The following is a 14,827-nucleotide window of genomic DNA, read 5'->3' as shown; positions in this document are numbered from 1 at the left end:
AAAGAAGGAAAGAAGGAAAGAAAGGTAGGAAGGACGGAAGGATGGAAGGAAGGAAGGAAGAAAGGAAGGAAGGCCCAATTAGGCTTTATCTCAGGAAAAGAAATAAGATTGCTGTCTATGCTTATCAATTGTGAATTGATTTTTTCTGTTTATCCTTCAGAAGGCAAGACCTCCTTAAAGAGTCAGGAAGGTTATGGGGTGCCTGGGTGGCTCAGTCCGTTGAGCGTCCTGCTTTGGCCCAGGTCATGATTTCACAGCTCATGAGTTCGAGCCTGCGTCTGGCTCTGTGCTGACAGCTCAGAGCCTGGAGCCTGCTTCGGATTCTGTGTCTCCCTTTCTCTCTGCTCCTCTCCTGCTCACACTCTGTCTGTCTGTCTCTCTCTCTCTCAAAAATAAACATTGAAAAAAAAAAGAGGAAGGTTTGACTATCAACTGACTAAAGTTGAGGGGAAACTGCCTTATTGTTCTCAGTTATTCACTTCTCCCCATATTCATGACTTTAATCACCTCTTGTGGCTTTTTGGGTTTCTTTCTTTCTTTCTTTCTTTCTTCCTTTCTTTCTTTCTTCTTTCTTTCTTTCTTTCTTTCTTTCTTTCCTCTTGTTGTTTTTTTAAAATATATAGTGTTAGTTGTTTTAAATTAGCAATAATAATAAAAGTGAAACTTTTATTAAATGCTTACTATATAAATGAAGTCTTCATGTGACTAACTTTTCTTACAGGAACGTAGGGAAAATTAAAGGCAGAGAATTTACATCACAAGAGCAGGATACTGTTTAAAGTATTCAATATCTTACACGTGGTTTATATAGTGAGGTCCGTCCAACTTTGTTGTTGTTTTTCCTTCTGTGATAACAGAGAAATGGCAGACAGCACGTCTTAAGAGTGACATGGGTAAACGTGAGCGCTTCCTGAGGAAGTGACGAGATGGTGAAGAGTCTGGGAAACAAGGCCTAAGAGCATGAGTTCAAGGAAGTGAAGGTGTTTATACTAGAGAGAGAAGTCTTCAAGGAAACACAAGAACTGCTTCCACATCCCAACAAGACTGGGCTTGGAAAAGGGATTACAGTATTCTGATTAGTTCAAAAGGACAAACTTTAACCAGTAAATGAAATTCATAGAATGGAAGATTTGGGACCAAAAAAAAAAAAAAATGGAAAACACGCCAATGATTCAAGCTATCTGACACAGGGTGGCTGCTGCCCTACAAGTGTCAGAGCTTTAGAAAAGTGATTTTTTAATTAAGGAAAAAATTATACCAGATGATATCAAATGCCATTCCAAGTCTAAACTGCTATTATGATGCCTCCAAAATTATAATAGCTTTGATTCACTACACTACTGAATACTGAAAATTTTACTTTATTTTCTTAATTTATTTTTGAGAGAGAGAGAGAGAAATAGATGGAGAGAGAGAAAGAGTGTGAACACCAGTGGGGAAGGGGCAGAGAGAAGGAGAGAGAGAATCCTGGGCTCCAACCCACGACCCTGGGATCATGACCTGAGCCGAATTCAAGAGTCGGACGCTTGGGGCGCCTGGGTGGCGCAGTCGGTTAAGCGTCCGACTTCAGCCAGGTCACGATCTCGCGGTCTGTGAGTTCGAGCCCCGCATCAGGCTCTGGGCTGATGGCTCAGAGCCTGGAGCCTGTTTCCGATTCTGTGTCTCCCTCTCTCTCTGCCCCTCCCCCGTTCATGCTCTGTTTCTCTCTGTCCCAAAAATAAATAAACGTTGAAAAAAAATTTAAAAAAAAAAAAAAAAAAAAAAAGTCGGACGCTTAACCGACGGAGCCACCCAGGTGTCCCTGAAAAATTTACTTTATATATAAATCTCAGAAACATACCTGTGATGAGGTCAGTCCACATGTATGTGATAGTTATGAACTCCCAAGTACACAATGGACTGAGTGAGGATGAGAGGCTCTTACTGAATTAATGATTCATCATTTGGCAAAGAATGGGCCTTTTTAAAGAAATAGAATGATATTTAAAGTCCATAAAATAAGCGTGTGTTCAGCCACACAATATTGATTTCTTGTATATCTGTATTAAACATATGCATGTTTAAATGGATGTTTAAACATATATATGTTTAAAATCACTATCCATTCCTAAGCCTTAGCTCTATTCTCTACTGGGGAACTAAGAGCTCTCATAAAAGAGATACTTTAGGGGCGCCTGGGTGGCTCAGTTGGTTGAGCATCTGACTTTGGCCCAGGTCATGATCTCATGGCTCATAAGTTTGAGCCCCACGTCAGGCTCTGCGCTGACAGCTCAGAGCCTGGAGCCTGCTTCGGAGTCTGTGCCTCCCTCTCTCTCTACCCCTCCCCCACTCACACTCTGTCTCTCTCTCTCAAAAATGAATAAATGTTAAAAAAAAAAAAAAAAGAGGTACTTTATAAGAGGGGTGCACGGCTCGGGCAAGAAGAGCCCCCATTCTCAGCCTCAGGAAAAGCTGAGCAGGACCGAATCCATCTATGGGGTAATAATTACGCTTCAGAGCCAAAGCCTAGGTTTCCCCCAACACACACCCATGTTCTCTAGGGAGGTAGACATGATCTACACAGAGTAAGGGAGAAAAATTCCAGAGACATAGATATGCCAAGAAAGGTCCTTTTTTTCCCCCTTTATGAGTCAGCAGCAGTTTGAACACATGCTTTACTTTAACTCATTAGAATGCACCTCAGGACAAGGCGGGTGGTGCTGCCGGGAAGGGGCAGTGTGGGGTCCCCCCAGTGGTGCTGGCATGGTTCTGTACCTTGATTTAGGGGGTGGTCATCTGAACATACATGGTGATAATGCTGAACAGAACTACACACACACACACACACACACACACACACACACAAGCATGTTAAAATGGGTGAAATCTGAATATAATCTACAGCCTGGTTCACAGTTCTGTACAAGGTCAGTTTCCTAGTTTTGATAATGTACTAAAGTTACACAAGTTGATACCTTTGGGGAAGCTGGGGGAAGGTCAAAGAGGGCTCAGTAGTATTTATACAGCCACTTATGAGTCCATAATTATTTAAAAATAAAAAGAACAAAACAAAGGAAGTAGGAAGAGGAAGAGGAGGAGAAGGAAGAAGATAGTGGCGCTTTAGTCACTTGCTTCAAAGCTGGGGAAGAAGAGGGAAATATGAAAGGGAAAGGAAAGAAACCCCCATAAGAACTGGATTGCCTATTTCCTGGATCCCTTAGTTGCAAAGAGTCCTTAACTGTACCTGTTTCCCTAGTCTTGTCTCCTTTAACTCCATGTTCCTCTTGGCCACCAGGTATACTTTTTAAAAAATCTGGCCAAGTCTCTGTCAAGCTTGCCCATCGTTCACAGGGCAGCCTGTCTGTACTGCTCTCCTCCACCCCACGGACTTGGCCATCCAGGGATGCCTTAACACACTCTACCTTTTTTTTTTTTTTTATGTTTATTTATTTTTGAGAGAGAGACAGAGACAGAGAGAGACACAGAGAGGCAGAGCATCAGTGGGTTAAGGGCAGAGAGGGAGGGAGACACAGAATTCAAAGCAGGCTCCAGGTCCCGAGCTGTCAACACAGAACCCAATGCCGGGCTCAAACTCATGAGCTGTGAGATCACGACCTGAGTCGAATCGGATGCTTAAGTGACTGAGCCACCCAGGCACCCCACACTCTGCCTTTTAACACCTCCTCTCACTGGGAGCCACTGCCTGATACACCCTTCCCTTCCTCCTTAACCCAACTCTTCCTCCTCTTTAAAGTCAGCAGCTCAGTACCCGGGATTCTGAGATGCCTAGTGGTTGGGCTAAGTCTCCCCTCCTCAGTGCTCTGCTTGCTTCTGTCTCCGGATTTTCACTGCTGTCTGGGCACCGTCCATAGAGCAGCAGCCCAAACAGTCGGAATGCAGGCGGGTCACAAGCATCAGGTTTGCCTGAACCAAACACTCAAAGGGAATTTCAGTACCCCTTCTTTGTAGCCCTCAATTCTCCATGTTGTTTTGCAATGAAATATCCATGTCTGGTCTGCTCCCTGGGCCGAGAGCTTCTCTGGACCCGTAGTGCCTGGCAGAGTGCCCTCCACAAGGTTGGTACACAACAAATCTATGTTCAGCTTACCTCACCAAGAAGACAGACAACCAGGCCAACGTGTTGCTTAGAAGCAACTACTTCCTATCCAAAACTAGGACGCAGGGCAAGCAGCCTTTTCCCAAGATGTAAAAAGGCAGTCAGAGAAATCACTGCGCCCAGAGTCAGTGGAGACCAAAGGAAGTGTAGGATGGAGACTGGGGTTGAGTCAGAGGAAGGCTGTGGAGGCTGAAATGGCACAGCTGATGGTGTGGCTCCTGGCCAGGATGGGCAAGATGGTCAGCACAGGACAGCAACCAGCCACGCAGCCAGGGAGAGGGCTCCTCAATCTGGGAACCTAACCAGAGCACGGTTTTCCTGAACACGAAGAGGGAAGTGTGTCCCATAACAGAATTTCATCAGATTCAGGAATGTGCGGATGAAGAGTCACAGCCGCAGAAAAGCAGGAGCAATTAAGGTAGAAAGCTACGTGCATTTCAAAAGCCAGGAACGAGCCCAGCAGCTGGCTTGAGTCAAATACGGGACAGCAGTGGAAGAAGACCCACATCAGCGAGGATGCGTGGAGAAGCCCAGGAGGGGGTTACATGAAGGAGAACCAGGCCTAGAAGAGTTGGCCAGTCTCTCACATTCCGGGGTGATGTCAATGTCACAAGCAACTCTTCTATAGTTTCCTCAGAGTCCCCCAGTTTTGTTTGGATGCTTCTCGATTTAGACTTCCAAGCTTCTGAGTGGCAGATTCTCATCTAAGTTCTATAAAAGGAGAAACAATATAAACCAGAGTGGAATCAGCCATCATCTCAGCCTGATTTCAATGCCTTTTTTATGGTTGCCCATGACTGAATCATCCGGGCCTCCAGGTTCATGGACACTGGCTTCCCAAGGGAGCTCTAACTTATGAGATTCTAAAGATGCAGGCCTCAGCTGACCTTGCAAAGACTCAATGACCTGGCTGCAGTTTGCACTTGGTGAAGTCCTCAAGTGAATGTGGTTCAGGAAGTTGTTGCCGAGGGAAAAGGGGACAATTCAGACCCTTGATGCTTTAAAAAGGACCTGGAACTCATTTTTTCACAAATATAAAGTCTTTGGGGCCTCCCGGGCAAATCAGGCAGATAAAACCTGCTCCCCTTCACAGCCCCTTCTCCTTGAAGGCTGCCCTAGGCGTTCACCGAGAGCTGAATATTTCATTTGTACAATTATATTCTGGAAAGGAAGGGTCCCAACCAGCACATATGGGTCTCCTCCTCTCCTCTCCCTCTGTTTCCCCAGCTCTTTAGGATACTAACTCTGAGCAGGTGTATGCACACATTGTATGCAGTGAAAAGTGGGAATAGAGAAGAATGCTCACATTAATTGAGTACCTATTTTGTACTCTCTCTGCCCCTCCCCTGCTTGTGCTCTCTGTCTCTCAAAGAATGAATAAATGTTTAAAAAAAATTTTTTAAAAAGAACAAGGAATAATTTAATTTTTTTAATGTTTATTTTTGAGAGAGAGAGAGGGAAAGATGAGGGGCAGCAAGAGAGGGAGACACAGAATCTGAAGCAGGCTCCAGACTCCTAGCTGTCAGCAGAGAGCCCGATGCGGGGCTCAAACCCACTAATGGGAAGATCATGACCTTAACCAAAGCCGGATGCTTAACTGGCTGAGCCACCCAGGCACCCCTTTTTTATTTAAATAATTTTTTTAAGTTTATTTACTTATTTTGAGAGAGAGAGAGAAAGCACAAGTGGGGGAGGAGCAGAGAGAGAGGGAGAGAGAGAATCCCAAGCAGGCTCCACACTGTCAGTGCAGAACCTGATGGGGGCTCGAACTCATGAAGCATGAGATCATGACCTGAGCTGAAGTCGAATGCTTAACCAACTGAACCACCCAGGTGCCCCTAGAACAAGGAATAATTTTAAAAAATAATAAAACAAGGAATAAAAGCAAGGAAGAAAGATAAATAACTCCCAAAAGATCTGTTTCAGTTCCATTTGGATACTTTCATGGTCCATTATTTTCTAAATTCAGGGAAGCTCTGTGTACAAGTACCTCTGCCAGGTAGCATTGCCTTTGGCTTGGAATCAGAGGCAGCTGGGGTTTCTGCATCTCTCAAGAAGTTTCTGAATGACAACCTCACACCAAGGCAAAGAGGTGTTACCCTGAGATCTCTAGCTGTGGGAGTTGGGGAGAGCATTAGTACAGGTCTGCTTTTCAAATATATTTACATTCCAAGCTAATGGATGGGCAGTATCTGGAAATTAGTCATGGGAAATGTTATTTTTGGTAAATGCCAACCTCCTAACCAAAACAGCTCCTTTTCCCTATTATCCCTCAATAGCTAAAGAAGAAATGGGGTAGGGGCACTTGGGTGGCTCAGTCAGATAAGCACCCGACTTCAGCTCAGGTCAAGATCTCGAGGTTCTTGAGTTCAAGCCCCATGTCGGGCTCTATGCTGACAGCTCAGAGCTTGGAACTTCCTTCAGATTCTGCATCTCCCTCTCTCTCTGCCCCTTCCCTGCTCACACTCTGTCTCTCTCAAAGGTAAACAAACATTTAAAAAATTTTTTTAAAAAAGAAGAAGAAAAGGGGTAGGTGGTGAGGTGAGGGCATGGAGAAGTAGCCCAGATTATTTTCCACCTGGCTTTGTGCAGTAAGCAGCATAATAATAAGGGCAAGAGTGCTTCAATAAGAGGCACTGACGAAAAAGGAGTTCTTACAAGCAGGTCCATCTTTGGGCCTAGTTTGTGATTCTTAGGCTAAGATTAAAAATAATCCCTCATGGAGCGCCTGGGTGGCTCAGTCAGTTAAGAGTCCACCTCTTGCTTTCGGCTCAGCTCATGATCTGACGCTTTGTGATTTTGAGCCCCGTATTGGGGCTCCCTGCTTGGGAGGGAATCCCTGCTTGCGATTCTCTCTCTCTCCCTCTGCCTCTCCCTCTGCCCCTCCCCTACTCTCTCTCTCTCTCTCAAAATAAATAAATAAACTTAAAAAAAATCTATTAAAAAAAAAGATCCCCCTGATAGAGACTCAGGAAGACCCTTGTGTGAAAGCCCCGCTCCCAGACCATGCCTTACACCTAGTCAGTGAGGATTTGCTGAAGTTCAGAGGTCAGCCTCACACAGGAGGAAAGGACAGAGGACATGGAGAAGTGCCTCCTGGACAAGGGGCTTGAGGCGTACTTGAGATTGGTTGCCTCCTGAGAGTGCAGAGGGCCTCTGTGTGGGCCTCGTCAGAGGCTCACTATCTCAGAGAACATTAGACCTTAATGATTCCAGCGCCTTTATTTTATGCATAAGGACACTGAGGCCTGGAAAAGTGATGTGCTATGTCCAAAGGTTTAGAACAAGCTGGCAGCTGGCACTTGGGGTGGGGGGGGGGGGGGCGCAGGGAGGGAGCCTTTTCCCAAATTTAGATCATTGATTTGGGCTAACCAATTTTTCTGATCCTGAACATAGGGGCTGCTACAGGCTACTGTCTTGTACCAGAGGACTACCAGTGGCCTGTCCTGTCTTCTGTCAAAAGTATCCCAAACAACCAGAAAGAGGGTTTGGACAGAAACACTCAACTCTGACTTTTTTTTTTTTTTTTTTTTTTTTTGGTAGCAAAATGAAAAGAAAAAATAAATAAGTAGCCCAGCATCTCAGTGACCAACAATTTCTAACACGACTGTGTAGAGTATTTGTAGAGAACCATTAACAGAACCATTTGGAAAGTTTGGTATTGTTTTCCTAAAGGCCCACGTGCTGCCCTGCCCGGAGCCAACTGTGAGCTTGAAAGGCTTTGCCCTGACACTTTCCACTTCCTGCTCATCCTCCTGTTACCAGGATGTGAATGGGGTGCGGAGGATGACAGAAACTTCCTGCGGCCGCAGAGCGAAGACTGGGCTATTCCAAGCTGGAGGAGGCTCTGTCCAGTGGAGACGGGGAGGAGGAAATCTTGTTTCCTCTTAAATCACCCAAGAGGTGGTACAGAGGGATGTGTAGGAAGTCAGTTAATTGTTGCTGAAGTCACAGTCTGTTTCTTAAACAGAGGATCACAACTCCAGTTACCTTAGAGCTGAGACGTGGAGGGAACTGAACAAAAGTTTTCCTCAGCCACTTGGAGAATAAGCTGCATTTTGGCCTAGGAAGGTCATGAGTGAAGTCCAGAACCGGGCCCGGTGAATGCCTTGCCTTCCCATAACCAAAACCTAAGGGCACCCCACTTAGCTTTTTGCACTGCCAAAACCAAGCAGGAATGAAAGTCTGGTTTTGAGAGCTGCTGCGCTATCATTCAAACAGGACCATTCACCATGCTAGGGAGGGGGCCTAGGGAAGGAAGGCATTTGGGAACCATTGTTAGCTGGAGAAAAAAACACACACACTGTAAACATGCATAAATGGTCAGGGTAACTTAGTTGCCTGAGATCCTGTTGAGAACTTTTACTCATTACTCTTGTTATTGTTATTGTCGGAGACATTCCCTCCTACACATCCTTCCTTGCTCCTGGCAGGAGACATGTCTTGATCAAAAGCAAAGAATATTCACTCTCCCCTTCCAATTATGAAAGATGGGGTTGGTTGAAGGTGAGGGGGGAAAGTACACAATCAGGGCAGTTTTTCATCATTAGTAAGGAATGGGGATTTTTATAGGCATGAGCCAAGCCGAGTAACTTCATCCAAATAGTGATTTCTGAAAAGGAGATACAAGGCCCATGCTGCAGAAAGCTATGAGGAGCAATTTAGGATTATCCTTCAGCAAGGGAACATGGACAACATGCTTTCTATCAAACCCACAGAGACCGGATGCCATACACAACCAGGGACTGAATACTCTTGGGTAGGAATTTACATTAAAGTCAATATAGGGGCGCCTGGGTGGTGCAGTCGGTTAAGCATCCGACTTCAGCCAGGTCACGATCTCCCGGTCCGGGAGTTCGAGCCCCGCGTCGGGCTCTGGGCTGATGGCTCAGAGCCTGGAGCCTGTTTCCGATTCTGTGTCTCCCTCTCTCTCTGCCCCTCCCCCGTTCATGCTCTGTCTCTCTCTGTCCCAAAAAAAAAAAATAAATAAACGTTGAAAAAAAAAAAATAAAATAAAGTCAATATAAACCAAGCAACCAGAAACGGGACTGCATGTTTCCCCCTTTAAATCAGGGCTTCATCCACCCTTAATCTGCCATCATTGAATCCGTGAGATCGAATGTGGACGTTCATCCCTCAAGGCTTGGGTCCAAATGCTACAACATCCTCAAGACCCTCCCTGGAATCCCCAGTCAAAATAAACGTCTTCCCTGGATGATCCCATAACACCTTCTCCCTCCTCTACAGAGAGCTTTGCCTGGTACAAAATAAGCACTAAATAAATGTTCCCTCGATGGATTACTAATCCCACAAATCACTGAATGAATGAAAGATGTCAGAATCGTGGACACATCTTTCAAAGTGAAGGCACAGCTTTTGCACTATCAATGCGTTGGGAACATTTATCCACTTCTGGAAATATTTTCAAAAAATAAAGATTGTACTTTGAGATTTAAACTTAAAAATCACACTCAAAGCAAGGAAAGGAATACTTGTCACTTATTCTTTGAGTAGTGGTAGAAACTAAATATTTGCCACGGCCCTTCTGCCTCATGCCCCCCTCTGTGGCAGGAGCCTGATGCCATTATCGGGACCACGCCGCACCAGTGTTCTCTCTTTTCATTGAAGAAGTGGCGAGGGTTTGGAGAACTGCCTTCCTTTCCTCTGACCCACCTCCTTTTCTGGTGCCAACTCCCATTCAGAGGAGACTTACAAAGAATTGTTTGTGCAGGGAGTGGCCCAGCCTTCCCTTTCGGTCCCTGCGCCACCCCCTCCTGTGAGCTTTACCACCTAATTCCCAGCAGCTGGCTTTGTTGCCGCAACAAATGGGAACTCTTTCTTAATGTGGCACAAAGGTGTCTGTAGGCAGCCAACCATGGCACACCGCTGGCCACAGCTGGCTAACTGTGGCTTCAGAGACTTGTTTGTGCTCCTGTGTGACTAATACTTACCTACCCGCTGGCTGGCATGAGACCTCTCTCCTACTCATCTGGCACTTGGAACACAATTGACTGGCTTCCCAGCCACTGCCAAACTCATTCATAGCCAAGGCAAAGGGACCGGGTTGGGGTGGAACTGAAGCACAGGGCCTCCAGGGGTCTCGAGGACTCGGGGACATCAGGCGTGTTCTTCTCTTGAAGGCTGATGCCCGCTCAGCTGGCTAGGATAACTTCTGGGTGGTCTGAGCACAAGGCAGGGAATAGATAAGAAGGCCTTTAACCTCTATAGTTGCACAAGTCTCTCTATTTGCAAAATAATACTATATCTTAAAAAAGGAAGCTAGGTTTAAATCAGTCAAGAACTTAGAGTGATAGGCAGCGCCTGACAGGCTTCGGGGTTGACATAATTAGTAAATAAACAAATGAGCGAGTGATTAGATTTATGAATGGACTGATAAGGAAACAGAAGCACAGGGGAGGCAAGCAGTTCTCTGCATTCTAGGAATTTACCCAGCAGACCCCCTCTATATATGTAAAATGACTAATGCACAGATTACATAAAATATCGTATGTCTGTGGTCTGGAATACAAGGTTAAGTGGCTGTTTAAAAAATGAAACATCTAGGGGTGCCTGGGTGGCTCAGTCGGTTGAGCTCCTGACTCTTGATTTCAGCTCAGGTTATGATCCCAGGGTCGTGGGATCAAGCCCCGCATCAGGCTCCACACTGACCGTGGAGCCTGCTTTTAAGATTCTCTCTCCCTCCCTCTGCCCCTCTCCCCTGCTCCCACACTTTCTCTCTAAAATAAAATCAAACAAACAAACAAAAGAAAGAGTCTCTGAAAGGATATATGTGGGATTGGCACCAATGGTTCCCTTTGGGGAGGCAAATGGGTGGCTAAGGAACAGATAAATGGGGAATACACCTTTGCATGGTGTGCTATTTGCGTATTTTGTAATTTTGTGCCATAGGTACATGCTACCCAGTATTCTGGCCTAGGAGGATTAAAGCCTAAAAGAACTTGGAAAATCAAGTGGTTTATTTCCTTCAACACCCATATATGTGATTCCCCTTCTGGAACATTCTGTCTTCTTGGGAGCCGGTGTTCTGAGGCACCCCCAAAAGCACACTCTCCCCTGCCAAAAAGACCAAAGCACAGCTCCTATTGTCTCAGCAGTCAGCACCCAGTGACAGCCAGCCTGCAGGCCACACTCTGCACGAAATAAGGAGACAGCACTAAAGTCAAACTATCCCAATACTGGGTCTGAGCAAATTATTCTGATCGTTATTTGTCAAGTACCTACTACGTGCAGGGGCGGGCAGTTCACACCCCCATTTGTCTCTTAAACGTGTCAGGATCACTTTTAAGAAATCAGATTAATACAACCTGATGCAATGTCTATTTTTAATCCTACCTCCTTCAAACCATGGGTAGCGGGTAGAGTCTATCATCTACCAAAATTCCCCTCCTCTGGGGCCGCCTGGCTCATTCGGTAGAGCACCCGACTTGGGCTCAGGTCATGATCTCACAGTTCATGAGTTCGAGCCCTGCTGCTGTCAGCATAAAGCCTGCTTTGCTTTGGGCCCTCTGTCCCCTTCTCTGTATGCCCCTCCCCTGCTCACTCTCTCTCTCTCAAAAATAAAAATTAAAACATTAAAAAAAATTCCCCTCCTCTGGACAAAGCCACAATTTTATGTATAAGTCCATGACTGATCTAGCTATGTAGCTCCTAAAATAATTGCTCTAAAATATTCCTAACATTGGCCCACATTTCAGGAGTCCCAGAGGAAGGACCCTTCTGTTCCTGCTGTGCCCACCCCAAACCAAGCTCTGAGGGGTGGGTTGCTGCTCAGCCTCTTCTCTGGACTCCTTGCCCCTCCCAGCAATTCTTTCTTCTTCCCTCTGTGCACCAGTGACAAACAGAAAGATTCATGATTCACTCCAAACCTTTTACGTTTCTGCCTGTATCAGTCCCACTGGCAAGACGTCTGCCCCTCTCTACCAGGGTGGGGCCTGCTGTCAGGGCTGGCCTAAAAGCCCTGGAAGCTTTCTTTTCCTAGCCAGCCACCAGTTCTAGACAGCTCTCCTGTCCCACACTACCAGTCCTTCCATGATATCGACTACTCCTTTGGCAATTCATTGTGCGCTATCCTGGGCCAGATGACTCTTCCCTTGTTGTGAATCCCAGGACTCGTGTTTGCTGGTAACAATTACGTAGGCCCTACCAAGGGGAAAATGAAGTGGGCTGGCAGGACACAAGTCATGTTTTGGCGGTACAGCCTGGCGGAGAGGTGGGAACCTGGTCGGAAGCCCCAGGGACTTTTCACTGCCTTCTGTGATGAGGGAGAACTGTGGAGAGGAGAGGAAGGGGTGGGAGGCAGGGCAGCTTTGACTCCACAGATCATCCCCCGCCTTGTCAGCCCTCCACAACCTGAGAAAGGAGTGGGTCTCGTGGTAGACGTGTTGTGCTCCACCCATGACCCACCCCTTCCCATCCCCACTTAAGTGGCTTTCAATCCCACAGCGGCGCCCCCAGGCTCTTCCTTGGACAACCACCCTCAGTCTACTGGAACCACATTACCCAAATAGCAGAGAGCCAGAGGGCCTGAAACTTCTTCCCCCAGGGCAGCCCTGCCTGGGGACTGACAGGTGCTGGGGTAATTCTGAGGCATGGATTACATTCAGGATTCTTCTGCCGAGTCAGGCCAACCTATCCCCTGAGGGACTTCTGAAACCACACCCTTGCCTGGGGGATCTCTGTCTCCCCATCCTGCTTCTCCTGCTCCCTTACCTGTCTCTCCAGGGTCCATGCCCTTGATAAATCATGTGCTGGAGGTTTTCTCTAAGGTCTGCTTCTGGGGAGCTTGACCTAAGACAGGCAAGGTGGGGGCTTGGGGGAACGCCCTTTGGCACACAGAGAAAGGAAGCAACGTGGTTTTGTGTTTTGTTTTTTTGTTTTTTTTTTTTTAATTTCCTAAAATATCCAAGTTCTTTTGTGCTTTGGGAGCAGTGGCAACACTAGGAGACACAAGCTAACAGGATGGTGCTTTGACTTCTCTTGTACTTCTGTCTCATTAACTAAACGATTGTGAGCAACCAAGGTCAAGGGACAGGTATTAGACTTTCCTCATAATCATGACCTCCACTGGACTCTCCCTATGCCAAGCACTGTGCTAGGTGCTCTCTCTTTTATAATTCCTCAGAACAACCCCACATAACAAGACCCCCATTTAATAGATTTGAAACCTGAGACAGAGAAATGAAGTCATTGTCCTGAGGTGCCACAGCAGAGATCAGGCCTGCCTTCTGTTACGTGCAAGGTTTTGTGCGGGGTTTGGGGTTTTGTTTGTTTGTTTAATGTTTATTTTTGGGAGAGAGACAGAGCACGAGCAGGGGAAGGGCAGAGAGAGAGGGGGAGACACAGAATCCGAAGCAGGCTCCAGTCTCTGAGCTGTCAGCCCAGAGCCCAACACAGGGCTCAAACCCACAAACCAGGAGATCATGACTTGAGCCAAAGTCGGACACTTAACCGACTGAGCCACCCAGGCGCCCCTTGTTTGCTTGTTTTTAATTAAGTAGGCTCCACGCCTAACGTGGGACTGAACTCACGACCCTGAGATCAAGAATCGCATGCTCTCCTGACTGAGCCAGCCGGGTGCCCGTTATGTGCACGTTTAACCATGAGTCTAGACTCTGCCCATCATGTGCCATCCTGGGACCTTCACATCATCCTCGCACAAAACTCTACTGATTGCCCTGCATGGGAGAGCCCTCAAAATAACCAGAAACAGCCCTCAAAACAAGACTACAAAATGAAATAACTGATTTTACTAAAATCTAAAGTAATCTAGTTGGGGAATAAACATTAAAAAAGTTTAAGTCATGGACTTCCATCATTGCTCCTGTAGCCTCTTAAAAAGGCACAGGTAGGGGGGCGCCTGGGTGGCGCAGTCGGTTAAGCGTCCGACTTCAGCCAGGTCACGATCTCGCGGTCCGTGAGTTCGAGCCCCGCGTCGGGCTCTGGGCTGATGGCTCAGAGCCTGGAGCCTATTTCCGATTCTGTGTCTTCCTCTCTCTCTGCCCCTCCCCCGGTCATGCTCTGTCTCTCTCTGTCCCAAAAAAAAAATAAATAAACGTTGAAAAAAAAAAAAAAAAGGCACAGGTAGGAAATAGGTCTGAGGTCTCCAGGGCTGATCTGATTTAAACTTTGTAATTTTACAATTCCCACATTTCCCCTAGTTCTACATAAGGTTTTTGTTTTTGTTGTTGGTGTTGTTGTTATTGTTGTTTTGAGAGAGGGCTCAAGTGAGCGAGAGGCAGAGAGAGAGAATCCCACGAGGGACAGAGAGAGAGAAAGAGAGAGAGAGAGAGAAGCAGGGCTCGTGCTCACCCAACGTGGGGCTTGAGCTTACCAAATGTGGGACTCGAACTCATGAACTATGAAATCATGACCTAAGCTGCAGTCAGATGCTTAGTGACTGAGCTACCCAGGCACCCCAGTTCTATGTGAGTTTTACCTTCTTCCCCTCTGCCCTCTCAATATGGCCAGGTAAGAATTTTTATAGAAATGTTCTCCGTACACTTATAAAAAGTAAGAAAGAGGATGGAACGCTGAGCTTTTCTGGCTATCAGGAAATGGTATCTACTTTATAAAACCAAGCTCAAAACATATGGTTGGTCATATTAGGAAATAGTACTGCACAGTACCACAACAGTACCCCATGTGAAATTCTTCTTAAAATAGATTAAACTTCATCCCTTTGTTTGCTTTGTTAACAGGAGAGTAGCTCCA

This window comes from Leopardus geoffroyi, chromosome D3 (assembly GCF_018350155.1).
Source record: "Leopardus geoffroyi isolate Oge1 chromosome D3, O.geoffroyi_Oge1_pat1.0, whole genome shotgun sequence".
NCBI classification, from domain to species: domain Eukaryota; kingdom Metazoa; phylum Chordata; class Mammalia; order Carnivora; family Felidae; genus Leopardus; species Leopardus geoffroyi.
This window is presented reverse-complemented; position numbering follows the sequence as displayed.